Source organism: Pteropus alecto, unplaced genomic scaffold (assembly GCF_000325575.1).
Source record: "Pteropus alecto unplaced genomic scaffold, ASM32557v1 scaffold13, whole genome shotgun sequence".
In the NCBI taxonomy this organism is placed as follows: Eukaryota; Metazoa; Chordata; class Mammalia; order Chiroptera; family Pteropodidae; genus Pteropus; species Pteropus alecto.
The window spans coordinates 5,662,525-5,675,524 of record NW_006434373.1 but is presented as its reverse complement, the minus strand read 5'-3'; the positions used below and the strand labels follow the sequence as shown (position 1 = coordinate 5,675,524).

The 13,000-nt window shown below is 35.9% G+C and overlaps 1 non-coding gene across 1 annotated transcript; it reads left to right on the top strand.

Annotated features, from left to right (window-relative positions):
- The first annotated feature begins 4,305 nt into the window (after nt 1-4,305).
- On the top strand, nt 4,306-4,373 carry LOC112477795. Its single transcript, XR_003045588.1, has one exon. It is a non-coding gene; the product is annotated as a small nucleolar RNA SNORD52 (small nucleolar RNA).
- The last annotated feature ends 8,627 nt before the right edge of the window (nt 4,374-13,000 follow it).

Here is a 13,000-nt window from a genome sequence, read left to right as displayed (position 1 = left end):
CTCAAATAAATGTTAATCATATCCTTTCTTAAGCATTGATCAAATTGCATATATAATCATAGATATATTACATATACAGTTACAATAAAATTATAAGTTATCTTAGAATAGCTCAAGAATAAAGCAAATAGGTTTGGTTCATGTCTTTTGAAAACAGCATCATAATTGTATTGTTTCCTTGGAAAATATATAGAACCCCTGGTACACAGGGAAACACACACACCTTATTTAGAGTAAAAAGTAGAGAAAGAGAACAGGAAAGAAAACATTTTAGTAACTATAATTTCAGACTAAAAATTTACCAATAGCAACATTCCCATTTTTTATTGAATTCCCTTTCATTTCTATTAACATTTACTATCACTTTAGAAAACAAAACTGCAACAGAAATTAAAATGCATGACCTAAAATTTGGAGATGTTCATGTCCTGCTACAACTTTTGCATTTTAAAGTATTCCCCAACGCAAAAATTTCCCCCTTTTTAATTTCAAATATTTTTCAGTCACTTTACTCCATTTTCACCAAGTCATCTTAAGGTATGCTAAAAATCACACTTTTAAGCAGAAAAAAATATATCCATAAGCATAGTGGAGAAGTTTTGCCCGTGATTAGAGATCATATGGTGAAATGGAAAAAGACAAGCTTTAGAATCACAAAAGCTGGTCTGTGAGTGAATTACTGGTTGGCTTTCTAGGGTACTTTCTGAAAGAGACTCAGTTTCCCTATCTATGAAATAGAATGTATTAAGCATCTGTATGTGATTCCAATTATTCTCAGCCCCACCTCTTTCTCCAACCACTGCTGAAGAGAATAGCTAGGCCCAGCTCCCAACATCTCTGAGAAGGTGCAAGTGGCAGCATCTCATTTCAGATCTGCACCAGTGCATCTTTAACAGCTACCTCTGTGTGTGTGGTACCCATGGGAATGCACTCAAGCAGGTACAAATGGAATGGGTGAACATTTATCAGCCATTCACCAATCTTGACTGATAGGATGGTAGTTGATGAATAAACATGTCTCTCTTTTGTACCCCAGGTAGACAATGCTTAGATGCACTTCCTAAGCCTTTTTAAAAGGCCCCTGGAATCATGGCCACCTGTTGGTGGACAACTCCAAAATGCATCTTTGTGTTGGCTTATCTTTCCTCCTTGTTTCACTCCTCAGTGCTTTACTTCCTGCTCTTTGAGTTTATTTATTGGCCACAGGTTTTGATTTCAAAAGAATGGGAGTTAAGGCAGAAGGTAAGAATGCTACCATGCTCACATGGTAGGTAATGGATAAAACAAAATGACTTATGTAAACAGAATACCTACAATGTTCCAGGCATCATTCAAAGGAATGTGAAAAATTAACATATGTAAGCCTCCCAACAACAGTATAAGGTAAGTATTGCCGTTATCTTCTCTTTATAGAAAAGAAAGGCACAGAGAAGTTAAGTATCTTATCTAAGATCACACAGCTATCAAGCGTTTCCAGAGCCCACAATGTGTCCCATAATCTCAGCCCTTTAAACACACACTAGGTGCCAGATTAGTGAGTGGTGGCTTAATATTTTTACGGTGATATTTTATATTTAACACAAGCTTTGAAGTTGGAAAATTATGAAGGACAAGAAGGAATATAGAGCAATCGTGATGATAAATCTGCTTTCATGATAAGTTGGTATTGGAGTCGGCTTTGATCTTTAAGAGACGTACAGCCAGGCTCTGTTCTGTACACAGAGGGAGGCAGCAGCTCTCCATCACCACTGACATTTAAAATAGTAGTATGACTAAACTGATTTAGATGCTGAGCTTCCTGCTTAAATTCCACTTATCCTATTGACTTCAAACATAGCCTTTTGCTTTCAGTGTAGATTTTCCCCATTATCTCTTCCCTTAAGGCAACTCCCACTAACAGATGTCTATCTAGCTCATATATACTAAAGCTTGAGGTCCAAAATCCCCTTATCAAAGGAGATTGCAGCCTTTTTTCCCCAATTTAAAGGCAACTGATATCTAGGTACAAGAAATAAAGATAGAGCCGGCAAGTAAAACCCGAGGCCCCCAGATCCCGGCTGTGTAAGCCAGATACTGCTCTCCTGACACGAAGTGAAGATAAGAAAAGCTTCTGAGGTAGCAGCAGTGGGCATCTCTAGGCTACCCTTCAGAACTCTGCCTAGTGGTCACTCAGGAGCCCCAGATATCTCAAAGTTGGCTGTTACGAACTCAGAAAGTTGAAAAGAGAGGAGCTGTTATACTGAGTCAGCTTTAGTGTCAGTCTCTTTTCAGCCTCAAAATCAAAACACCGAACTGTCACTTTAGAATTTACAAGGCCGTAAAACAGAGCCAGGGGTTCTCCTAATCTGAGACTGCACTCATCTCTAGCCAGGGATGCAGGCCCAATGCTTCCTTCTAGGACGAACACAGGACCTCTAACTTTTTTTTTTTGTTTTCATTTACATTAAAAAGGAAATATCTTGTATTTCCTCTTAAAAGAAGCAAATGAGAAAGACAAAAATTGATAGGCCTTTAAAGTTACCACCCAAGACCATAAAAATTTAACATTGGATAAAGAAAAACAGACTCATAGAGGATATGTAGTCTGCTGTGAATTTATAGGACTTCTCAAGTAAAAGTGCTGCTTTTGATTTGTAAATGGAGAAATCTTATAAAATATTTGGCATTCAGAGACAAGGAAATAGCAAAAGTTTCATAACTATAAATAAGGCTTCTTTTATATTTTAAAAGGCAGGATGTTCTAATAGATCCTTGGGATATAACAGGCTATTTTGGCCTTGCCCACAACCATCCCAGCCTTGACTTTAGGAGATGAAGCTTAAAGACTCTGGAGGATTTCGGAGAAACTAATGTGGCCGCACAAATTCAACTGCCAATTCTTAGACTGCACTTATTAACTCAGCCAATAAGAGGAAAAACTCTTCTCAATATTACAAAAGAAGAGCCAAGAGTGCAGATTAATCCACCTTAGTGAAGAATTACTTCCCTGTGAATAGGAAAAGTGATTGTCCAAATACAGCCTAATGAATCCAGTCATGATCTCATTACTTTTGAGTTCATTTTCATAGAAAGATGATCAAAATTTCAGCTTGAATGTTTTTTGCAGCTGCTATTGCTTGCTATTTCTTGAAATTTAGAATTTTACTTTTTGGAAAAAGATAATTTCTGAAGGAAATTTTTTCAGAAGATTACAGTATATTCCTCTTAAAAATTTCTTTTTGAGCCTACATTACCAGATAACTCAGAAGTGACACAGTGAGTGCATATCTGTCCCTAGGAGAAATACATATATTAAAAATTTTTAAATAAACTAAAAAATATCAAACATTAAAAATAAATGTGATTGTGAGGACATCTCAATGTACTTTTACTTGAGAAATCTTTGTAGAGTCTGTATTTGTAGCAAATATATTAATACCTGCCATGATTACCACCAAAAATCTGAGAAAATGTTTGCTAAACTAAACAAAAATTCCTGCACAATTTACCTAATACTTTACTGATAGCTAAAAGAAAGCATTTTAAATAAAATACTTTTAGTGGACCAATCTAGTAATTTTCACCACACAGTTGCTATTTTAATTTAATTCATGGGGAAAATCAACTTAGAGTATAAAAAGGTTAGTCACTTACAAGGTCTGAACTGTTCCAAAATCATTAACATGTTATTACTGTCAGGTAAAACAATTACTTTGAACACATTCTAAATCTTATTTATGCTACATGAAGGCAATGAAATTTGCATTCAGCTGACTTTCAGGTATTACTATTCACTGGTAAAATGTAATAGAATGCAGTGCTCTTATTATATAAAATAACCTTAATTGATAACCAGAGACTTTGTCCTAGCCCCAATGTAAGAAGTTACTTTGTAAAATTAGTAAATATATGAGTGTATTTTAAAATAGTGAAATACATTTTATATTCAAAAAATAGTATTTGAGAATGTAATATGTTCAAAAGCTATATTGCTTTTGCCAAGAAAAATAAGTAATTATGAACATTCTGTAGAAATATGCATGATATCTGCTCCAATCAAATTCATTTAAATCCAGGCAAGCTTTGCTATTGCATATAAAAACCAAGCTGCGTACAGGAACGGTGACCAAGAAGCAAGCCAACCATAATATTAAGTTGTCCAGGACTCTTAATTCCTACTCCTTCTTTATAAATGTCTTGCATTTGATTAAAAAGATTATTAAAAGATTGCAAGTATTCTATTTCTCTGGTTTTACCTGAATTATAGCTTTAAGGAATAAAAATAAAAGTGTAATTAAAAGGCTAGTATCAAAAATGTTCAGGTCTTGGAATGATAATTTCTCAGACTAGAGTCTCTGACGCTGGTCCTGATGTCAAAAATTAAGTTCTGACTCATTTGGGGATAAAAAGAAGAAGAAGAAAAAAGTTCAGATCCAAATTCTGAATTCATTTAAAAGCTTAGGAAAGTTCATACCCAGATTTTAGAAGTTCGTATTTTGTCCCTTTTGTTAGAAAGTAATTAAACATCACATATATCCTTTGCCTCTTAAAAGGAAATTATGTTGGAGAAGACAAAGCTCAAATTTATTTAATTAAATAAATGGTTTACCATTCCATACCACATCTTGGAATAAACTTAGATATTTTATGCATTTAGCAGATGCATAAGTATCAATGCTCTTAATAACAGCAATAATAATAACAACAAGCTACACCTAATTAAACACTAGGCGTTAAAGTTTATTAGGATGTGTCATGTATGTATTCTGTTACTCTACTGTTTTCTATTTATATAGTATTAACTTAGTGACATCAATATATGATTATTTACTAGATATACAAAACACATGTTAAAAAAATGAAATAAAGGAGATTTTACTTCTTCATTTTAATATAATTTGGTTCTATTTTGTAAAAATAGTAAAGAGATGAGCTAAAGAGAAGTCAGCTGTAAAATAACGCAGAGTTTAATAAAAGTGATACATTAGGACAGTTTCATTGAAACCATATTGATGGTACCATCTAACTCAAATTTGAGTCTAATACGGTTTAACTTACATATATATTTTTAAAATTTTTATCTTCATCTCAGCAAGTCTTACATTAAATATCTTTCATTAAAGTACAGTGACTTTAGAATGTTATTTATAGTCATTTGCCTAATTTCCGAAGAATGAAATCGATAATATTTAACTTTATATTTTCAACACATACTTAAAACAAAGTAATAGAGTAATGTGAAATAAGAAATAAAAGGTTCCTCTTTTATTTTAATTTTGGTCTTTGTAGTTTCCCAGGACATGAGAAAATTTTAGTCTTAATCTCAAATATTCTCCAAAAATTAATTATTTGGGACTATTTTTTCTAACAATTGATGGTTAGAAAAAGGTCAAAAGAATAATACAGTTTTTAGACCATAAAAATTCTTACCCTCTCCAGAAAGAAATTCAGTCCCATTTTCCACGATGCCAATATTGCACTAGTAATGGAGCCTGCCAGGTAAAATTAATAGTCATTGTATTATTTTCTAATTAAAGTGGGCACAAATAGGTAAAACAAAAGCCAAAAAAAAAAAAAAAATGAGAACAATCTGGCACCCTTAATTGATTCTGGCTTCCACTAATTTTTAAATGTCTCAGGTTAAGCAACAAAAATGCATTTAGTTTTCAACAAAAATATATTTCCTATTTCTTTCTCTATTATTCAACTAATTAAAGTACCAGATCTGACATCTATGAAGAGTGCAGCCAATCAAGTTTTTGGAAACAGACAGGAAATATTTATTTTTAAAAGTGGTTTATAAATCTAAAATTTTGAACCACTAATGATGCCTTTAAAAAAAATGGATTATCTATTTTTAATGCAAACGAAGATTTCAACATGAAATACTATTAATGTCGATTAAGTAATTTCAAATAAGTTTTTATTTTTTTAAGTTCTATAAAGAAGTAGTATGTCCTCCTAGTCATTGTAAAATGTTTGAATAAACACTTGCTATGTGAATTTGAGTGTCTTTCTCTTGTACTATTTCAACCACTCTTTCAAGTTAATTAGTCCATATGAGTAATTACAAACACAGGCACTGTTGTTTTTTTAAACTTATTCACATAGATTAAAATGAGAATGGCTCTTTTGGCATTATGTAGTGCACGACCTACTCAAGTGTGTATGGTAATCATTAATTGGTATGTTTAATGATTTTTACGATTATTATTTCAAGCAAAATCATGATGCTATGACTAAGTCTCTTTTGGTCAGGGCCATACTTTAGATATATTACCTATATTGTTACATGCCACAAAAGAGAACACTGGGCTCATAGCAACAGAGGCAGAATAAATGCCTCAGTGAGATTCCAAGAGCATTAGTCATTTGACAGCTTCTGCTTGTTCACAACAAAGCAAGGGCAAGCTCCATACTTTCTGATACACTGAAGGACAGGCACAGACAAAAGACTGATACTAGAGTCTGATATTTAAGAACAAATGACATCTCTTAAAATGTACTGCAGCTCTGAAATGCTCAAGAAAATATGAAAGTAATTTTCCAAGCCCTTTCCTTGATGTTTCTTTTTTTGAAAGGAACATGATCTCTGAAGCCTTTGATTAAAGAAAGGTATAATCACTCTTTTTAATTCACTCTGATTTCACCTCAAAAAGGACACCCAAGTTCTCTTTATCCCAGGTTGGCTCTCACTTCAAACCAGAGGAAGGCATAAAAAAGTCAAGCTAATTTGAAGGGCTCTTCCCAAATGCTTGGAACTTCAGGGGTATTGACATAGTATTCTAAACTATACTGTGAAATAAAAAGAAAGAGAAGAAGAAATTGATGGGCCTTATCTGCCACAGGAAAATTCAGAAGATTTTTTTAACTTAAACAGTGTAACATAGAACACGTGCAACTCTTACTGGCATGTGGAATGACCCTTAGTCAGGCCCAAAATATGTATACTTCAAAGATTATTCCTGTTATCTGCATTCTCTAATATCTCTAGAATGGACATGGGTTGTTTTTTTAAAAAATAGTAATGAAAGCAGCCCTTATTTTTAAAGAAATAATAAATTATATGTTGTGTTTGGAGATAAAAATCTCAGAATCAGTGTTCATCTCAGGGCCAAAGCAGAGAGAGATCCTGCTGTTTTCTGCTGAATAGAGCATAACACAAGAAAAAGGAGAAGACTATAGCCACCCTGGTGTTAATTGATAAGTGCACAGCTGAATAAAAGAATGGAAAAGGACTGAGAAGCAAGGGCAGCCAGGGCAGTTAGCACTCAAAAGCTGGTGAGCCTGTCCAACTAATCGGGCCGCGTTTGTTTTCACAGCTTTGCTCGGAACATTTGCAGGGCTGGCCGGGCACTCCCTGCAGAGCCTGAGAGCGGGTGGCGAGCCAAGATACCAGCAACACATTGTTTTACCTGCGCTGCCAGATACTCAGACAGAAAAAACACACAACAGTTTGTCAAAACAGCCATGGACGCTGCGCGCTAGTTTTTCCCCGCAGCCCCTGTCCTCGCTGCCAAGGTCCACGGCTGGGTTTATCTCAGCGCTGGAGAGATGGATCATCCTCTGCTAAATGCCCGGCGAGGCGGGGGCGATGTCACATATGAAGGGAACCGGAGTACTCCCAGGGGAACCCGGGCTATTTACCTGGAAAAGTCTGCTCTAGACACATTAAATCAGGTTCCCACAGCCCTCAGCCTTAGTCAGCACCTGGCCGCGAAATGACTCAGACACAAGGAAACCGTCACATGGAGGGGCTCCAAGCTTCATGGGAGACCTGGGCTTTTCAATTCCTCCTTACTGCCGGAATCACGTGATTAAAAAAAAAAAAAGTACAGGCTGCACATAAACCTAAGGCAGAATTGGTCTGCCTTTGTCTTCTCTTTGTTATCTTGCGAAGCAAGCATCAGAATTGCCTTTGTTGGTTTTCCAATTCATCGTCAGCAGAAGCGCATGCGATAAGAACTTTCTGATCAAGCTCTAAACCTTTGGCACATACCAGCAATGCCCAATTATGAACGATCTAATAATATGTTCCTTGTGTTTCTCTGACAACCACAAGTTCAACATCCGGGATGCGATTGGGAATAGAGAAAGATGCTGACACTACGTATTGCAAAGAGAGGGGAACATTCCTTAAACCGTCGGCACATAACGGAAGCTGAAGTCTTCATTAGATACACACCTAGTGAAAAGAGAAAACAGGTTATACACAACAGCAGGTTGTTTAAAGTAAATTTTTTGTCAGGGAAAAAAATAATCAAGCGTTGCTTGGCAATTAAAGAAAAGTGGAATAAGGTATCTTTTAATTAACATTTTTTCAAGTGGCAGAGATGTTCAAATGTTGCCACTGTAAGATTTCCTGCTTCATCTTCTGTCTTCTTTACATTATGTATTTCTAAAAATACATTAGCTGACAGTTTAACCGGCAGAAGAAAGCATATCCTTGCTCTATACATATGGAAATAAGCTCTCTCAGGCAATACCTGGAACAATGGTGGCAAAATCTATATCAAAGGAGATGGAACCTGAGAGGCTTTCCCTTTGTGTGAAACGTGTGTGAGCCTTGACTTAATGAGCTCCGGCTAGAGAGGCCACTTTGAACAAAATGTTCGGTCACCTCCACTCTCCACCCCGCAGGCTGCCTGAAAAGTACATAAAAGGGGGCTTCTCTGGAGAGAGATTTACCACATACACTTGACACTTGATCAAAGCGTAGGCATTTGCCTCCCTGAAACAGAAGTGAAAAGACACTAGAAAGCTGTCGCTGTAACCAGTGATTCCAGGAGGCTTCATTCTCCTCCTTCTGGAGAAATAATTATTCAATTCGGTTCCCCAACGTGTTTCAAAATACACTTTTTAACAAACAATTATGGGTTCTTACACAGAATTCTGAGGGTGTACATAAAACCGTTGGGTCACGCTTCGGTGCACAATGCTGGCAAACTGGCTCAGTTATGGCAAATAAATGGGCGAGAAGATGGTCCCCTGGGACCTCAGCCTTCACTGAGAACGCCTCCCTGAGGAACCTCACTACCACCTTCTCCTCCACCAGCATTCCAAGAAACATGAAATACAGGTAATATCTGAACCTTTAAAACAAAAGATTCAAAAAACAAATAGAGGAATTAATCCAGCTCCATTTACCGGATGTTGAAATCATGCTGCAACTGCTTTCTCTAGCTCACCATGGATCTCAGGGTTGTGTATTTGGCTTTTGGACTCAGACATTTGAAGTCCCAAACCTTTAACTCTATTGTTGCATATTTTCTGACCTTTCACTAAATTAATTCATTAGACTTGAAAATATGAAATTGATTTTTAAAAATTATTTTTCCTGGACCGAACATATAACCTGATTTTTTTTGTATGTTATCATCATGTCTGAACTTTCCATTAAAAAACAAAAATAGATCTCTCTTTTTCCCCCCCTAGATATGTTAACTATTTCTAGTGAAGAGTAATTTTTAAATCCCTGAAAACCTCCAAAAGTTAATACATCACAAGGAAGTGAATGAGTTTTCTCTTTTTTGGCAGATCTTGATCCATTACTTGCTGAGACCCTGTGTTTGCTGGTCCATTCAGCGCATGCAGGTATCTCCTGGTAGTGGAACACAAATCGCTTCAACGGATCAAGTAGAAGTGATCCTAGATCATTAAAACAGTTTTCAGAAATGGCCTTACACGTACAGCTAATTTCATCATTCAAATTTCCTGGTTGTTCTGTTTTTCTCTGCCCGATAATATTTTATCGGACTGTAATGGAAGCGTCACTCTCATCTAAGCAGGCATTGTAACAAAATATATACATACCTTTGATATCTTCTTTTTTGGGAAGTGGGTGAATTTAATTGATAAAATATCAAAATATGAAGCTGGGGTTCAAAAATGTGGACTAGGTTTCAGCCATCAAATTGTAACTCAAAGGGCTTAGTTTTGATAATTGTATTAAACACAAACAACTGGAAAATTTTACTATCATGGACTTTCCTGAACTAAGCACCTAAAGTAAATGGGAAAATATACAAATAAGAAGTGCTTACAACAAACCTGGAAAACACATTTGAAACACTGCTGACATTTAAATTTTAAAATTAACTTTATATTTAATAACACTTCTAAGAAATCAGTATATGTGAAAAAAAGTAATTCTTGTATTTGGATTTTTCTTATCTTAAATTGGTTCTTATTTTAAAAATTAAAATAAAAATTATATGTATTCTTTAAGATCTCTCTTTTTTAAAAAGTAAAATATAAGCAAGAGAACTAATAGATGATTCATAAATGTTACAAACACCTGACTACCAAAAGCATTGAGATCAGGACTGTAAGTATAAAAACAAAAGTCAAACAAATGAAAACACTTTGGAAGACAGTTTGGCAGTTCTTACAAAATTAAACACACTCTTACCATATGATCCAGCTAGCACATTTTTCCTTTGGTATTTTTCCCAAATGAATTGAAAATACATCCACACAAAAACCTGAACATGAATGTTTATAGCAGCTTTATTTATAATTGCCAAAACATGGAAGCAACCAAGATGTCCTTCGATAGGTGAGCAGATAAACAAGCTATGGTACATCCAGACAATGGAATATTATTTAGCAATAAAAAAGAAATGAGTTATCAAGCCATGAAAAGATAAAGGAAACTTAAATGCACATTGCTACACACACACACACACACACACACACACACACACACACACACACACACATCTGAAAAGGCAACATATTGCATATTTTCAAATATATGACATTCTAGAAATGGCAAAACTATGGAGATGATAAAAAGATTAGTGTTTCCCAGGGATCGGGGTGGAGTGAAAGATGACTAGGGGAAACATAGGGGATTTTTAGGGCAGTAAAACTATTCTACATGAGACTAAAATGGTGGATACAAGTTGTTATACAATGTTAAAACCTATAGAACTTACAACACAAAGAGTGAACTCTATGAAAATTGTATTTTAATTAGTAATAATATATCAGTATTGCCCCACCAATTGTAACACATATATCACACTAGTCCAAGATGTTAATAATGGAGAAAACTGGTTGGGGCAGAGAGAGCAAGAGGATGTGTGGGAACTCTCTGTACTTTCTTCTGTAAACCTAAAACTGCTTTAAAAATAATTCTATTAATCCTCAAAAAAAATTAACAGTTCTAAAAATATACACTAATAATGCAAAATGTCACTGAGAGTGTCTATGAATGTTACTCCACAAATATGCCTTTTAATAACGTAGCATTTTTTAATATGTATTGTTCAGAGTGGAAATTAAAGTTACCACTAATTCTTTTCTTTCACTGATAAATTGTTTAATTATTAGTAGGGGGGATTAATAATTTGGACTCTCATTTTTTTTTTCATTTTTATAACCTATAAAAAAGAAAAAAGTTTCAATACCCCCTTACCTTACCAGTGTGGCCCAAGAACAATGAGCTCTTTCCACTTGCCCCTACTAAATCTGTTCCACTTTGACAGCTTATTACTTTGTAGACACAACCTTACAAAGAATGCTCTTAACCCCATCATCTTATTCAATGATGGATTATTATCCATCTCTTCAAGACTGACCTCTTGTTACCCTTCATCAGTGTGCCCTGCACTGGCCAACCTGCTGTGCGAACACTAATAACCACCTTGCAGCAGGGACCTCCAGGGGCTTTCACATGGAGTCCTGGGCTCAGCAGAGGGGCCTCAAGGCCTGCCTCTTTGTGTACTGCACCTACCATCCCCACCACCCATGAAAGGGAAACAGGGAAGGTGTTCAGGACAGCTGCTACTTTCTATTTTCCATACTGAAGTTCCAAGTAAAATTTCTTTTGGGGGTGCGGGGGAACTGTGAGTCTAAATTTTTTTTTTTTGAAAAACCACTGACATAGACCATATTATCTGCCTTATTGTAATGAAATTAATTTCATTTGTTGTTGAAAGTGCTCATTCTGCTAGTGAGGGAAATTGCCTCTTTAAAACAAAATATACTGATAACTGAAATTGTAGCTAGTAGCTACAACCAAGCAAGAAATGTAATGGCAGATTTAGAGCAGATCAAGGCAGTAGACACTGACCTAGAAAAAGACTGAGTGATGAGGACCTAGAGACTGGCAAAAGAAAAGAATTTCATGTTGTTTAAGATTAGCAAGTGGAAGGGGAAGTCTGTGAATAGAGGAAAGCTAGTGACAGACATTCATCCATCTCAGCAGATTTTGCTAGTAAGAACAGCAATCTCTAAACCCTAGTAGAAGCTACATTAGTTATTTTTATTGTTACAACCTAAGCATTCTGTCCATCCAGACCCTTCAGTCTTCTGGTAGCAAATACAATGGTTCCAGCCTGCATCTCATATAATACCAAGAACTAAACATGCGCACAGAGAAAAGACCCTGAGAGCATGCAGCGGGAAGACAGCCATCTGGTCAAGTGAGAAGCCTCAGAAAAAAAAACAACCCTTTTAGCCTCCATGCTATGGACTGGCTGTTTGGGTCCCCCCATAATTTGTATGTTGAAGCCCTACCCCACAACGGGATGGTATCTGGAGGTGGAGCCTTTAAGAGGTAATTAGTTCATAAATATGGAGCCTTCTTTAAGGGGATTCCTGCCCTTCTAAGAAGAGACTTGAAAAAGGATCTTTCTCTCCTCTATGTTGTGGAAACAGCAAGAAGATAGTCATCTGTAAACCAGGAAGAAAGTCCTCAACAAGATCCTGACAATGTTGGCATTTTGTTCGTAGACTTCCAGACTCCAGAATACAAAAGAAAAAAAACAAATGTTTGTTGTTTAAGCCACCCAGTCATTCTGCTACAGCAGCCTGAACTGACTAAGATGCTCTAGAACCGTGAGTAAAGAAATTTCTGTTGTGTAAGCCACCCAGTCTGTGCTATTTTGTTATAGCTTCCCTAACAAACTAATACAGCTTTCAAAAGGCCAAGACTTATACTACCATGGGAAGGTCTATACAGACAGTCAAGCAAAACAGCAATCATTCCATATTTGTCCAAGATGGACTAAAC